The sequence below is a fragment of the Acartia tonsa genome, chromosome 14 (genome assembly GCF_053477335.1).
Source record: "Acartia tonsa isolate MP-2025a chromosome 14, ASM5347733v1, whole genome shotgun sequence".
NCBI lineage: Eukaryota > Metazoa > Arthropoda > Copepoda > Calanoida > Acartiidae > Acartia > Acartia tonsa.
The window spans coordinates 24820834-24835458 of NC_137273.1; the positions used below are offsets into that span (position 1 = coordinate 24820834).

The 14625-nt window shown below is 30.8% G+C and overlaps 2 protein-coding genes and 1 long non-coding RNA gene across 9 annotated transcripts in view; 1 reads left to right on the plus strand and 2 right to left on the minus strand.

The window, feature by feature from the left end:
* Nucleotides 1–14625, minus strand: part of Crk (Crk proto-oncogene, adaptor protein) — a 189858-nt gene that overhangs the window by 70335 nt on the left and 104898 nt on the right. The window lies entirely within an intron of this gene.
* LOC145306215 (uncharacterized) overlaps nt 1–14625 on the plus strand; it is a 191770-nt gene that overhangs the window by 18740 nt on the left and 158405 nt on the right. The window lies entirely within an intron of this gene.
* On the minus strand, nt 9651–13260 carry LOC145306216 (uncharacterized). Its single transcript, XR_013874926.1, has 2 exons — nt 12579–13260; nt 9651–11461 (listed from the first exon to the last, which is right to left on the minus strand). It is a non-coding gene; the product is annotated as an uncharacterized LOC145306216 (long non-coding RNA).

Consider the following 14625-nt stretch of genomic DNA (forward strand, 5'->3'; position numbering starts at 1 on the left):
GTAAGAAAATGGAAGATAAAATAATAACCCCAACTTTGGTTAACAAAATTACCCCTTATGTAAATTGAACTTATTTAAAGATCAGAAATGACAGAGTTAAGCATAATAAGATACTTTTATACTGTGCATGTAAAATGAGTATCAAAAAGCTAAAACAATCAGAGTTTCGTTACGAACGGTCACATCTTAAATACAGAAAAGCATCGCTTTTAAGAGAAAATACAAAGATTATATATAATAGTACTATTGCTAAAGCTGTAGAACATTTATTTCAATTAACAAACATGATATTTCTAACGTTGCATTGCGAAGGATACATATTCCAAAATTAAAAGAGATTTGAATTATGTAATTCTAGCAACAACGGTCCTAGAGGCCTCTAGGGCAATTATTTTTTTTTTTTTTTGGGGGGGGGGGCGGGGAGAAGACGTCCATCCAGATTTAATCTTATTTAAAGAAAAAAAGTAATTATAGGGCGATTTCTCTTGTGCGATGATTGTGGTACCCTCCCACACAAACAGATAGACTTATTGTTACTTACACATTTACAAAGTAAATCAGACCCCTATCTGTAATAGGCTTTGAAAAAATACTGAAACTATATCCATATTCTTATATGATAAGTAATTCATTCCAATTACAGAATTATTTGTCTTTTGCTATAAGAGTTAAGGGTACTTCCCCACAATCCAACTAGTGGACCACTCAAATCAGGCTTATTCCTTTAAAAAATCTAAATATAAGGGGAGGGTTCATGGGAAATGTGATACTTTTACTCCAAATTTCCACAGACTGAGCTGGTTGTAGTGAAGGAGATGATTATAAAGAAAAGATAACCCATGCACAGAGCCTAGCCCTGCAGATCTACCCTGTATTACCCTAACCAAGACTGCCAGGGACGTCAAAGCTTAATATTTAGAAGAAGGGGGGGAGGGGGGGGTAAAATAAGGCGTTTCAAATGTTTGAGATGTGCAATCTGAGGGGATTAAAATGAGGGGCTTCAAAGTTTGAAGGCGGTAAGCTGACCAATTAAAATAATCAAATCAGAAGCGTGCACAGGATTGTGCCAGGGGGGTTAGAGCCGTGAGGGGGTCAAAGCAATATCAACATCCCCCTTCTACATAATCATAAATTACATCCTTTTTTAGTCGGGTGTTTGGAGAGGGGGTTCTCTACTTAACTTGAGAGGATCTTACTGGGATAAGAATTAGAAATAATCATTAATCCTAATTATTCAATATGTGTATACACAGTACATTTCCTGTTTACATAATTGCTGTTATTCTATCAACATAAAACTAATAGTCATAATTTCATTATTAGTTGTGAGTTTCATGTAGGTATAAAATCTTTAGGGATAAGACAATGGATGATAAATTGATGTTAAACAAAAGATTGTACCATACAACCTTGATTTAAATATTGTTACCAAACGAATTCGAAAACTTGACTTAAAAACTTTGGGCAACAGTATAATTTTCAGTCCGTACGAACCTTCACTTGACGTAGAAAACCCTACCTAGCTTTCAAAAGTCGTCCAAAAACAAATAAAACATCTATTCTTCCAAAAATAAATTTACTTTTCCTATTAAATAACTATAAATAGATTAATTTCATCTTAAGCAAATAATATCTAAATTCTAGATATTTAGTTCATTAGTTGAATGAATAGAAATTTTTTTATAGCTTGTTAATTCAGGGTCTGGTTTTGTACATATGGGTTCTTCTCTTGTATATATGATTCATTTTAGGTTTTTTTTTAAAGAGAAGCTTTCTTGATAACATTGTGTGATGATTCCTATAACAGCTAGGTACGTAGCAACTTTATAATCATTACAAAAAGTCCATACGTTACTTTTTTTGGTGTCATGCTGGTTTTGAACTTATTGAAAACAATTTTTTAAAAATGTAATTATCCTATTCAGTCCTTAAACAGTATCATGTATTTAAGCAATTGTGCAACAAATTTAGATTCACTTTAGTTTCAATTATAAATTAATATTCTGCTTTTTAGGTATAGCGCTCTACAAGTGTTAATATTCGATTGTCCTACAGTCTGATTTTTGAGATTCCCTTTTATGGATATTATCATCCTTATTTTACTAAAATGTACTTAATAAAGATATTTTAAGGAACAAAAAATAATTTTAGAAGCAGTATTTTTTATACTTTCAAAACTTTGATGCAAATTCGGTCTACTATGTGTCAGGCATCTGAATATTATATAAAATAAATTTAGAAGCGCATTTTCTTAATATTTTAGTACAGATTTTATATGGGTTTGTATACATTTTTTTTAACCGTATTCTCGCGCCTTTCTTATCACATCCCAATAATTAAAAAAAAACTGCTTTTTGTTATTTTTCCCCCTAGGGCCTTGGATTTCTTTGTGGGGGAAAATCTATCGTCCATTTTTCTATCCCAATTATTGGTATCTTTTTACTATTTAGTTTGCATGCGGTGATAATAAGCTATGAAAACAAAGCAACAGACGTATAAAGAACGGACTACATCATCTTATAGAGAAGCTTCACTACTAAATAATGTCCTTGAGAAATTGATGAAAATTACTTTTGAAATTGAAGTTTGTTGATGGTTCGGTTTTTAATAAATATTTTTTGTTATAATACTAACATTTCTAACATTAGTAGCGAAGCTACTCTTAATAAATAACAAATATTATATTGGTCTGTTGGTCTTTGTGGAAAGAAGTAACAATAAACAGATAGATGGCTCCATAAAAAAAGGTAATTTATCTCCCTTCATTATTTAATCAAAATTGACACAAACTGCTTAAAATATATAATATAAATAAAAATATGTAAAAAATAAAAATCTACTTAAAAACCATGATAGTAAGAAGCTAAATATACTATCTGTCATTTATTTATCCAAGTTATAGCGGGGATAGGACATTTGAAAATATAATAATCTACCTCATTTATTGAGCACCAATGGATAACCCAATGGATGATATATTGATGTACACTACCAAGAAAAATATACAAAATTGAACTTTCTGAAGATTAAAATTATTGGTGGTGGAAAAATCAGGCACATGAAGGCTTGTACAATTAATTTATAATTTGAAGTTTTTAAGTCAACAAAAATGTTATCGACTTAATGTAACTTTAAGTTTGGGTATATTTTAAAGTCTAATGTCACCTCCGACCTTGCTGTTATATATGAGGAAAAGGACAATCGAGCCTAAGTCCCTTTATTTCCCCAAAATAATCATATTTACTTCCCAATCCCTTTAGCCTGATAAAAATAGGGGTATACCATTAATAGCGTGTAAATACAAAATTTTCAAAAAAGCAAATTATCCTTTTAGCAATGTCAAAATATAATCCAATTATAAAACTAACAGGAGGTCTTCATATCTGTATTCATGTACGTAGCAAAAGATATTGCTGACCACGCAAACGAAATTGCTCCCTTTACAGTTAAACTTTTTGTAGGTTCCTACTTCCTTGATAGTTTTTTAGAACCATATACCTATAGAAAAGTATTGCCAAACCCTTGGAAAAAAAAATAAAATTATTGCTGGTGGTGGGTCAATTTCCCTTCCCTCTCTTTCAAGTGCACCTGAATTACTCCATTGATGAAGTCGATAGTAGAAGTAATGGCTATTTTTTAAAATCATGTTCGCATATATGTAGGAACACCACCTAACTATAACAGGTGGTATTATTTATATGATGTACATTCAGTTCCACTAAATAATTACATTATAAAAATCATCAAAACCGCACATTATTACAACAGAGATGGGTTTTTGAAAGATGTATGCCGCGTTTTTTCGGCGTTTTTTAGACATTGATTGATTGAACGAAGACGATAGAATTTCAAACAGAGTATATAACTTAAGAATACTGAATTTTAAATTATATTTTTAGCAATTTTTATAATGTCTAACACAGCTCTAAAAAGATGCATTAATTCATATGCAGCAAAAATGGATTGAAGATAATTTGTTTTTCTTCTATGAAGGCCGTACCAACAAAAGCGAAATAATTAAATAAATCATTGTACACTCTTTTAGATTTCGCGAATGCCGCGCTTGTTATTCATAGCGTAAAAAATGTCGAAAAAACGCGGCATTAGGTATCTTTTAAGAACCCATCTCTGCACAAACTGCTGCCTAGCCCTTACCTTAAAATAATCATTAATAGTCTCCTCCAATTAAAGGCTTTTGAGTCGTTTTAAGAATATGAAACACTGTGATTGTGAAAGTGAGTGAACACTTATTTACAATGGGTAAAAAAATGTCTTTAAGATAATATTTAGTTATAAGAAAAGCAAAATGCAGATATTAATCAACACTTCTTTCTTCCCACAAATCAGGGATCTAAAGGGATAAGACTAAGACGATGGCCGATAATTTTATGTACACCCCTCAATTACTCCTACTAAAGATCAAAATCATTGGTGTAATAGTTTGAACACAGATAACCACCTCCAAAGTTTTAATTCCACATAGGAATGAGAGATAGTTTTTATAAAACTTTGGGTACCAGTACCCTCCCTCCCTGTAAATATCTCAGTTAGTTCTTAATAACATAGAGGCTAGAGGCATATCCCCACGCCATTACACAGTACATCACTATTTTTCTTAAATTTCAAGCTAATTTAATATGAATGTGGTTTTTGTGCTTAATATATTATGCTTTAGTATTATTTTACTTTATTCTCAACAATATTTTTCTAATAGTACATACTATACAATAAAATAAAAAACTTTGTTAACCATTTTACCAATTTAATTAAGTTTTCAAAAGCTTCTCGTATGAATTAGTCTATTTTGTATTAATATTTAGGTCTTGATTTGGTTTTAGGCTATTTCCCAGCCCCCACCACCCTTTCTATAATGCTAAGTGCGAATCCGCAAAAATGCTTAAGAAAGTTAATGAGTTAACTAATCTAAGTAGTAGTAGAACAATAAAAATTTATGTTAACTTTAAAAAAAAAATTTGGTCTATAGTTCTTTTCAATAAGAAATACACATATTTAGTGAATATTATCGTTCTACTACTATTTTTCAGCCTTAAAACACACACCTTTACGGATTCTACCAGAAAAATACCCCTCTCTTTTCTAGTTAAAGTGTTGCTACGTTTATAAAAATGAATGGTCAGTTGTTTTCAAAAGTTCAGAAATAACTTATTTATGAAATGTGGTGTGCGTTTACATATCATTACATCCTCCCAATGTATCATATTCGCAAAAAAGATGTAATGGCAAAATAAATCAAATGGATTTATAAGTTAATGATAAGTAGTTGAAGCTAAAGTAAAGTGTCATTTTGTGCTTCTAAGTTACTTCTTTTATAGCTATTTCTTTTTTTGGAAGGGGGGGTGGGGGGGGGGCGATTTTTTATGGGTGTGAAAGGAAACTCCCCTTTAATATAGCTACAAAACGTCCCTGGGCTTATAAAAAGCTTCATACCGGTCCAACGGATATGCGTTAGATGGTCTGAAAAAGTGTGGAATAGATTGCTCAAAATAAAATTTTTGTGCGAAAATATGAAAATCTAAATAGATTTTTTTTATTCCTGTTCAATGACGTTACATGGGTTTGATTAAAAACGAAGAATTTCTACAATTTGGATGTATTCATTCATCCGTCCATATTGGATGGCCCTTAACTTTTATTGGGATTTAAATGTCGGTTGTAATCGTCTTATCGAGTTCAAACCACCCATCATGGCCGTAGATCTAATATGTTAAATTTTATATTATTTTAGCGACGTTCATTTGGGTTTCATTTTTAAAACCACTGAATGTATGTATTGGCGTGCGTAGGGTTTTGTTATTTCATTTTGTTTTTGACACCTACATTGGCTGTCTTAGGCGGGAGGGGGTTGTCAATGGAAGTGTAGAGGGGTGGACACCAGGGGGGTGGTTATGCTTTTCGGTATGTGTCGAATAAGATCTGATAAACAGCTGGACCGAATACTATTTTCAGTGAAAAGAATATATATAGTTTTTCATAAAAAACAGTTTATGTTTTAAGTACTATCAATGTTTATGATATAGAGCAAAATAGTTAATTACAGGTTTTCCAAAGTTAGAACTGTTTGGTCAGATTTTAATTAAAACACAACAAAAACACAAAAACCAATTTTTAACATCTGAAGTTTTTTTAGCATATTAAATTGGAAGATTTTTCTGCAATTAGGGCTGGTCATTCAACTTACAGAATTTATTTTGAATTGGCAGCGGATGTTTAATTTTTCAAAACTTACCTATTAAAAGTAATGTTTATTAGTTAAAAAATAGAATATTACCCGTTATTTTTTTTTTTATCATTTTAAGCAATGGATTTTAAGTTTGTTATTGAAGTTTTCGCTTTATTTTAATCTTGTTGTGTTTTAGTACAAAAAACACACCTTTTTTTGTTATTTTGTATTTGACATTTTCATTTTGAGTTTAAAATTTTGCAGAAATTGCTAGGAAAATTGTAAAAATAATTAAAGGAAAAAAAGGGGATCTAATATGTATAGTACAGTAAACCACCATATAAATAAGAAGCTATATCAATCATATTTAATAACATTGTAAATAAAATTTGCTGTCCAGATTTACAATAATAATCGATTTGTGTTCTTTTATCTACGCTGCATAAAATGCATTATATATTTACTTTTATGAATGAATAGGGAGTGTTATTCCGCAATGTTAGTCCTAAACCCCCCCCCCCCCCCACCAATTTACCCCTCAAACTACAAAATTTTCTAATATTTCAATAGAACAATACAAAAATTATTATAAACATTTTTTATTTACCTTGTAACAGCAAATTGGGCTCTACTCTTCAGGGAATATACCTACTGTTCCTGTGATGGTTTTAAGCTATTTTCTTGGGGGGTGGGACACCCCCAACCCCCCCAAAAGAAAGAAAAATACCCCCCCCTCAAAAAAAATATTTTTTTAACTTTTTTTTTTTAAATCTAAAATACGAAAAATTAGGTTGATCTAACCTCTAGGGGCAAAGCCCCTAGAGGCTAGGGGCGAAGCCGCTAGTGTTTTAATATAGGACTGAAGAAAAGAAAACAAAATTGAAACATAAAACTTCAAGAGAAAAAATATAACATTCTTAATTATCAAATTCATTTATATTTTTGAAAATCTGTCTATGTACTTAATTTTCTTTTTTAATTGTTAAGAAAATATGTCATTAATTAATAATAGTTCTTCATCTTAGAATCTTAAAGAATGTTATTCATTGATAAACTGCGAACCAAAAAAATAGGCAATTTCGAATTTTCAAAATGGCAGCTTCATTATTCTTTTGGGACGAATTTACTGTAAGTATAAAATGTAGATGAATTTTTTTGTTACAAGTTTCCACCGTTGATTTTTTATTAATCAGCACCAATGAAGCACAAGATCTCAAAAACAGCATTTTGGGTAAAAACTGGTGAACCAAAAAGATATGCAAATCCAAAACAAATCAATGGAAAAACGATTTTTTTGCACTTTTCTTCTGTTTTTAAGATTGATTCTAATAAATTCACAATTTTGTAAGGGATTTATGCATTAATTATTATGAAATGTAGTATAAGGTAGAAATTAATGATTTTTTAAAATAAGGCCTGCAGTACCTGAACCTGGATCCCGATTTCAAATTTTTCTTCAAATTAGTTCATACCATACATAAAGTAGCAACTTTTGTAAAATAAGTTTTGTTCTAACTATAAAATTAAAATTTTTAAATTTTTACCTGTCCAGAATTTACCTGGAAGCCTGCAGTACCTGAACCTGGAGCCCGATTGCCAATTTTTCTTCAAATTAGTTCATACCATCCATAAAGTAGCAACTTTTGTTAAATAAGCTTTGTTCTAACTTCAAAAGTAAAAAATTTCAGTTTTTACCTGTCCAGAATTTACCTGGAGGCCTGCAGTACCTGTACCTGGAGCCCGATTTCAAATTTTTCTTCAAATTAGTTCAAACTATCCATAAAGTAGCAACTTTTGTAAAATAAGTTTTGTTCTAACTATAAAATTTAAAATTTTCAGTTTTTACCTGTCCAGAATTCACCTGGAGGCCTGCAGGACCTGAACCTGGAGGCTGATTTTTATTTTTTCTTCATATATGCTCATAACATCCATAAAGATGCATATTTGGTTTAATAAGTTGATCTCTAACTCTTCAAACAAAATTTTTTTTTCATTTATACCTGTCCAGAAGTGACCTTCCAGCCTGCAGCACCTGAACCTGGAGACCTATCAAATTTTTTTTTAAATATAAGGAAAATACACCCAAAAACTAAACTTTTTCCCCAAATAACCTATCCTATAACTCCTAAGACAAAGCCTATAATCCCTGTTTACGCAAAAGTGTCAGATGTGCCCCCCCCCCTTAATTTAGCAATTTGTAGGTACTCTTTAACTCTAAGATCTATTTGTGAAATAATAATTTTAAATTACAACTTCTCTTAAAATTTTTACAGAGAAGTGTGTTATGTTCTGAATATTATATTGACTGCTGTTTATAGTAGCAAAGTTATTCTACAATATACTTATTAATGACAGTCTTTAGTATTATCATGAATATTGTTATCTCTAGTGATACCTTCTCCTAAGACCAGTTAAATTGATTTCTTCCCTTTCTCTTTTAAGTTTTTTTTTATGCAGTTATTCTTTGTAACCTACTCTATTAATAAAGGCTTTATTGCTATTAGACCTTAACATCCTTGAGATAAATAAATAAATAGTTTTAAAATACCATAGATTTATTTAAAAATCTTCTATTACATATAACATAATAAATATTATCAGGATGGTTTTATAGGTAGAAAGTTGACAATAAAAATAGAATAAAATCAATAAAATTATCTATTGTAAAAACCTTAATTTAATCTAGAAGAAATGAATCACAATTTAAATTGCATTAGAATATAATAACGATAACAAGACATGTCGAACAACAACAATTTGACAAAGGAGAAAAAAATCAGTACATGTTTTTATGCTTTAAGGGGGGGGGGGGGGGGAGTTTGTACACTTATAGGAAATGAAAATGCAGTCTCAAATTTTGCCCTGGACGTTTGGGCTTGTTTTTATATTTATCAACCTAATTCTTTTTTTAAACTCTCTTATATGATTGTATCTACCCAGGGAGGAAGGGAGGGGACAATGGGCAATTAATTCAATTATATAGTTGTGACACTTTAAGGTTGAAAAACCAGATAATTCCAGATAAAACGAGTATTTCTGATAGTGCAACTTTTATTGGAAATTTATTCATTTTTTAATTAATTTTAATTCAAAATGCACCATCCCCCAAATTCTACTTTACTAAAAGCCTCTGATTATCAAGATAAAGAACTTGGTAGCAATTCATTTACTAAAGAATATTAGTTTTAGAATTTAGCGGAGAAAAATAGCATAAAACCATCTTTAGATTTTAATGATAAAAACAGTCTAAAAGGATTTCAGGACCTTTATGCATCTTCCCTAAAATGTAGAACTTAATCGGATCGGTAACCAAATTCTTAAGCTATATATAAACAAAACTTACTACTTTTTATTGGATATTAGCGCAGCTTACTATATGTGTATGAGCATGTTATAAATGGACGTACGGATTTTCTAGTGACAATTGAGTTTTTATGGTTTCTAAATCGTAATAAATAATAAACAAGAATCAGTTAAAACAATTGTATTAAAAATTATTAAAATAACAACAAATTCTACTTAAATAATACATATATGTATATATCATATCACAATAGAATTGTTAGGTAAATATAAAACAATTGAATCAAAAATGATTTATGGGTATAGTCCTATTCGTGGCAACACCCCTTAAGGGGCGATTCGTCGTATTTTCAAAATTGTTTGGGGCTGGAAATAGGAGAAAAGCTACTGTGAAAATACAAAGAAACTCCCCTTAAGGGGTAATGTCACGAAAGGGGCTACCCTGATTTAATTACAACAAAATAATAAATAAAAATAAAATCAATTAGATTAACTTTTTAAAATCTAAAAAAATTGTCAGTTTAAGACGTACCAACACAGTTACACACACTAGGTATAAACAAAATAACTTGATTAAAATTTGTTTATGAATAAAAAAGGTTGCAGAATAGAATATCTCAAGGATATTTTTAGTTTTGTATTTAGATTTATGGTTCTAATTCTTAATTATATTTGGTCTAGTTACAAAAAATTTACTTTTTATTGATAAAGTCTTAATAAAACATATTTTGGAAAGTATCAGATAAAACAAATTGATAAAAATAAAATAAACTTCTAAATGACCCCCTTTTAAATAAAATTAAACAAGGATGACAACATCCATAAAAGCGAAGCTCTGAAATGGAAGGACAAACGAATATTAACACTTGTAGATTGTCAGAACTGAATTAGCAGAATATTAATGCTTCAGTACAAACAATATTGTAAGTAAATTTGTTGCAAAACTGCATTAATAGATAATACTGTTTAAGGACATACTTAAATTTTTAGGACTTGTTTATAGAGATGCTTTGCTTATAACATTGTACCTTATTGTAATAGGAATCAGTTTTCAAAAAATCTGAAGAATCGGATAATTTGTTATCAAACAAGGATGACAACATCCATAAAAGCGAAGCACTAAAATGGTAGGACAAACGGACATTAACACTTGTATAGTGTTAGAAATTAATATGAGTCAAAGCAAAATTGTAAGTAAATTTGTTGAAAAACTGCTTGACACAGGAAAATTTTTATGGACATACTTACATTTTTAGGACTTGATTATAGAGTTGCTTCGCTTAATACATTATACTTTGTTATCCCAGGAATCAATATACCAAAAATCAGATCAATCCGATGATTAGATCACATAAAAATTTGTTGTTAAAAAAGTAAAAAAATCAACTTGTTTAAAATGGACGTACGGACATTTTGGTAATGATTATAGAGTTGCTACGCTTTCTAAATCGTACCAAACTATTAAAGGAATCACCATGCAAAACTTGAAATCGATAGGACAATTCTAACATGCCTAAATTAACGGAAAAAGCTATCCATTACGGACGTACGGACGGACGGACCGACCCTAATTATAGAAAAGCTTCGCTTTTAAAAAGTTAAAAATCGACATGTTTCAAATGGATGTATGGACATTCTGGTATTGATTATAGGGTTGCTACACTTTCTAAATTGTACCGAACTATTACAGGAATCATCATGCAAAGTTTGGAATCGATAGGACAATTCTAACCTGTTTAAATAAACGAAAAGAGCTAACTCTCTGTGACTGAGGGACGTACGGACGTACGGACGGACCGACCGTAATCATAGAAAAGCTTCGCTTAAAAAAAAAAAAATTATGTAAATGTCAAACTACGGACCACCCCTACACGCTGCAGATACCCTCCGTGATGTAACTTAAATTCTTTCTTGCACGTTCGCACCATATCAATAACTTCTTCTTTGATGAAAGTTAATTTTCTCTTTGTTAGTCATCTGAAATAAATATTTTTTTTAGTATTTATAGGCTTAACTGAAAGGCAAAAATATTAATTCGGCACTAATATAAATACCAATGAAATCATTACCTACTGCTACCTAGTTAAAGCGAAGCACTGAAACGGAGGACAAACGGACATTAATACTTGTATAGTGTCAGAACTGAATAATTAGAATATAAATGTATAAGAGTCAAAGTAAAATTCTAAGTAAATTTTTTTAAAAACTGATTGATACAGGATAATGTTTATGGACATACTTACATTTTTAGGACTTTATTATAGAGTTGCTTTGCTTATAACATTATACTTTGTTGTCCCAGGAATCAATATACCAAAATTCAGATCAATCGGATGATTAAATCACATAAAAATTTGTTGTTAAAAAATTAGAAAAATCAACATGTTTAAAATGGACGTACGGACATTTTGGTGATGATTATAGAGTTGCTACGCTTTCTAAAACGTACCTAACTACTAAAGGAATCACCATGCAAAATTTTAAATCGATAGGTCAATTCTAACATGCCAAAATTAATGAAAAAAGCTATCCGTTACGGACGGACGTACAGACGGACCGACCCTAATTATAGAAAAGCTTCGCTTTTAAAAACCAAAACTGGAAATTACTTTTGGATATAGTCCCTTTCGTAACATCGCACCATATGGGGCGATTCTTCGTATTTTTTACAGTAGCTTTTTTCCTATTTATAGCCCCTGCGGGAGGCTCTAACCCAACGGGCCATTACCTAACCCTGTGGGGCAATCATCTAACCCAATAAAACCTAACCTAACCTAGCCTAACCTAAAATAACCTATAAAAAGCCATTTTAAAAATACGAAGAATAGCCCCATATGGGGCGATGTTACGTAAGGGACTATTCACTATTCCCTTACTTTTCTCAAAATTAGGTACCTAATAAGAATGAAATGATAACCGAAAAGCAATCTTCTAATTGTTAATAATTAGTGGCAAAGGTACAGTATGATTAAAATGTCAATCTGTATGTCTTTCCCTTCCTAACATTCCATTAATTACAACATATTTTCTTAATATTAAAATTTCTATGCTTTGGTAGTTGTCAACTTTGTTTTGATAAAAAATGTATATATACCGTAACCATTTTGTTGTTCTCCTGGAAACCTAGGCAGTATCACATTTTCTGCTTGTTTGCATTTTATGCAAGATTTCATCTGAAAAATATTAAAGATTCTTATAGAGTTGCTTCGTTTTCCAAGTCATACCTAATTGTTATAGAAATCATCATGTAAAGTTTTAAATCGATAGGACAATTCTAATCTGTTTAATTTAACAAAATGAGCTAACCGTAATGGACAGACGTACGGACAGACCGACCCTTAAATTATAAAAAGCTTCGCTTTTAAAATTTTTATAAAATCATCACTAGAATAAATTTTATCTTGTAATGTAATGCCCTCTAAAATGGAGAACTATATCAACATACAAAAAACGTATTACTATATATAAAAGGATACAAATATTATATTATATCTTGTCAATAAAACATTTGAAAAAGGAAACCAAATATCGCAACGTGTCACTAAATTTTTTAAGTAAAAATTTCTGTCTGTTTGTTTATTGTTTACATTTTTATTATTGCGCTAGTTTTTATAAGAATGCCCCGTCATGTTGCATGATTTCTCGTGACGTCATTCATATTTAGTCCCCAAAGTCAGTCAGAAACTACTAAATTCATGCACATTCCCTTTAAGCCAGTCCCCAAAGTCTGAGACTCCTAAAATATGAATATTCGATCCATTGTCCCCTCCCTTCCTCCCTGGTATCTACCTATAAAACTTTTAAATGAAACCTTTTATTACATAAATAAGTTGATTAGCCACCCCATATTTATTTTTTGCACTTTACTTCTAGGGGCTTGTAAGCTCAAAACTTATACATTTTGAATTTGGGGGGGTTGTTTTACCCCAAAAGCCCCTAGAAGAATAGTGCGTAAATGAAATTTGTAGTTACTACTTATTTCAGTTATGTGAAAATAGTTTCCAATAAAAAAATCAGCTCGATATCTTTAAAAATAAGTTCAGTACTTAAAATTTTAGTGTTTGGAGGGGTCTTTTGCTCCACTAGTCCTAGAGGGAAAGTCCCAAAATTCAATTTCCAAAGTTTTATAGGTAGATCCAATCATATAAGAGAATTTACAAAAAGAATTAGGTTGATAACTATAAAAACAAGCTCAAACGTCCAGGGCAAAATTTGATACTGAATATTCATTTCCTATAAGTGTACAAACTTCCCCCCCCCCCTTATATAAACAAACAAATACAAAAAACTTCTGTGACGTTGTGGATAAAATGTAAAAATAATAATTTATTTATTATTGCTGTTATCGTTTAGAAACAAGACTCCTAGAGGCAGTGGGTGAAGTCGCTACAACATGGAATTGAACAGTTACTCCATTAAATGTAGCCTATTAGAAAATAAGAAATTAAGTTAGGAGTAATTAATCATTATAAATCTTACAGCTCTGCTTCATAGATCCCTAATATAATAGCCAAAGCTCTTAGATTTGACTACAATTATGCGCCTAGGAAGCTAGATATTTTTTTTTTTAGCATGAACATACATGAACATGTATATGTTTGATTGTTTTTATATCCCCTAATACACCTACCCCCCCACCTCCAAATAAAATCGCGAGCCGAAAAAAAATACTAGGAGCTACCTAGACATTTATTTTACCCCTAACATACAAATGTTTTTTTTAGTGGGATGGGTGGCCTTGGTCCGTTCGAAATATGTCATAATATTGAAAAAAAATGTTCTATTTTCAGGGGGAATTTGTAGAGGATTTTTTACAACATCAACGTTTTTGTTTAAAAATTGAAGAGTTTGAACATGACAAATTACAAACTTTTGCATTAATATAACAGATTTTAATCTCTAAACTTCGCTTAATGGCAAAATATTTCATTATATGAAAATAAAATAAATTTTTGTTATAAAATATTACGACTTTCATTAAAAAAGCTAAAAAGGTAATGGAATAATTTACTGTCTTTAGATTGCTATCCCACCTGTCAAAAAAAGGCGATTTCTCCCCTAAGTGGCCTGCCAAGCACGAAACCCCCCCTCCCTCTTATTTTGAAATAAATAAGGATATTAATTGGAAGGGGGAGGTGGTT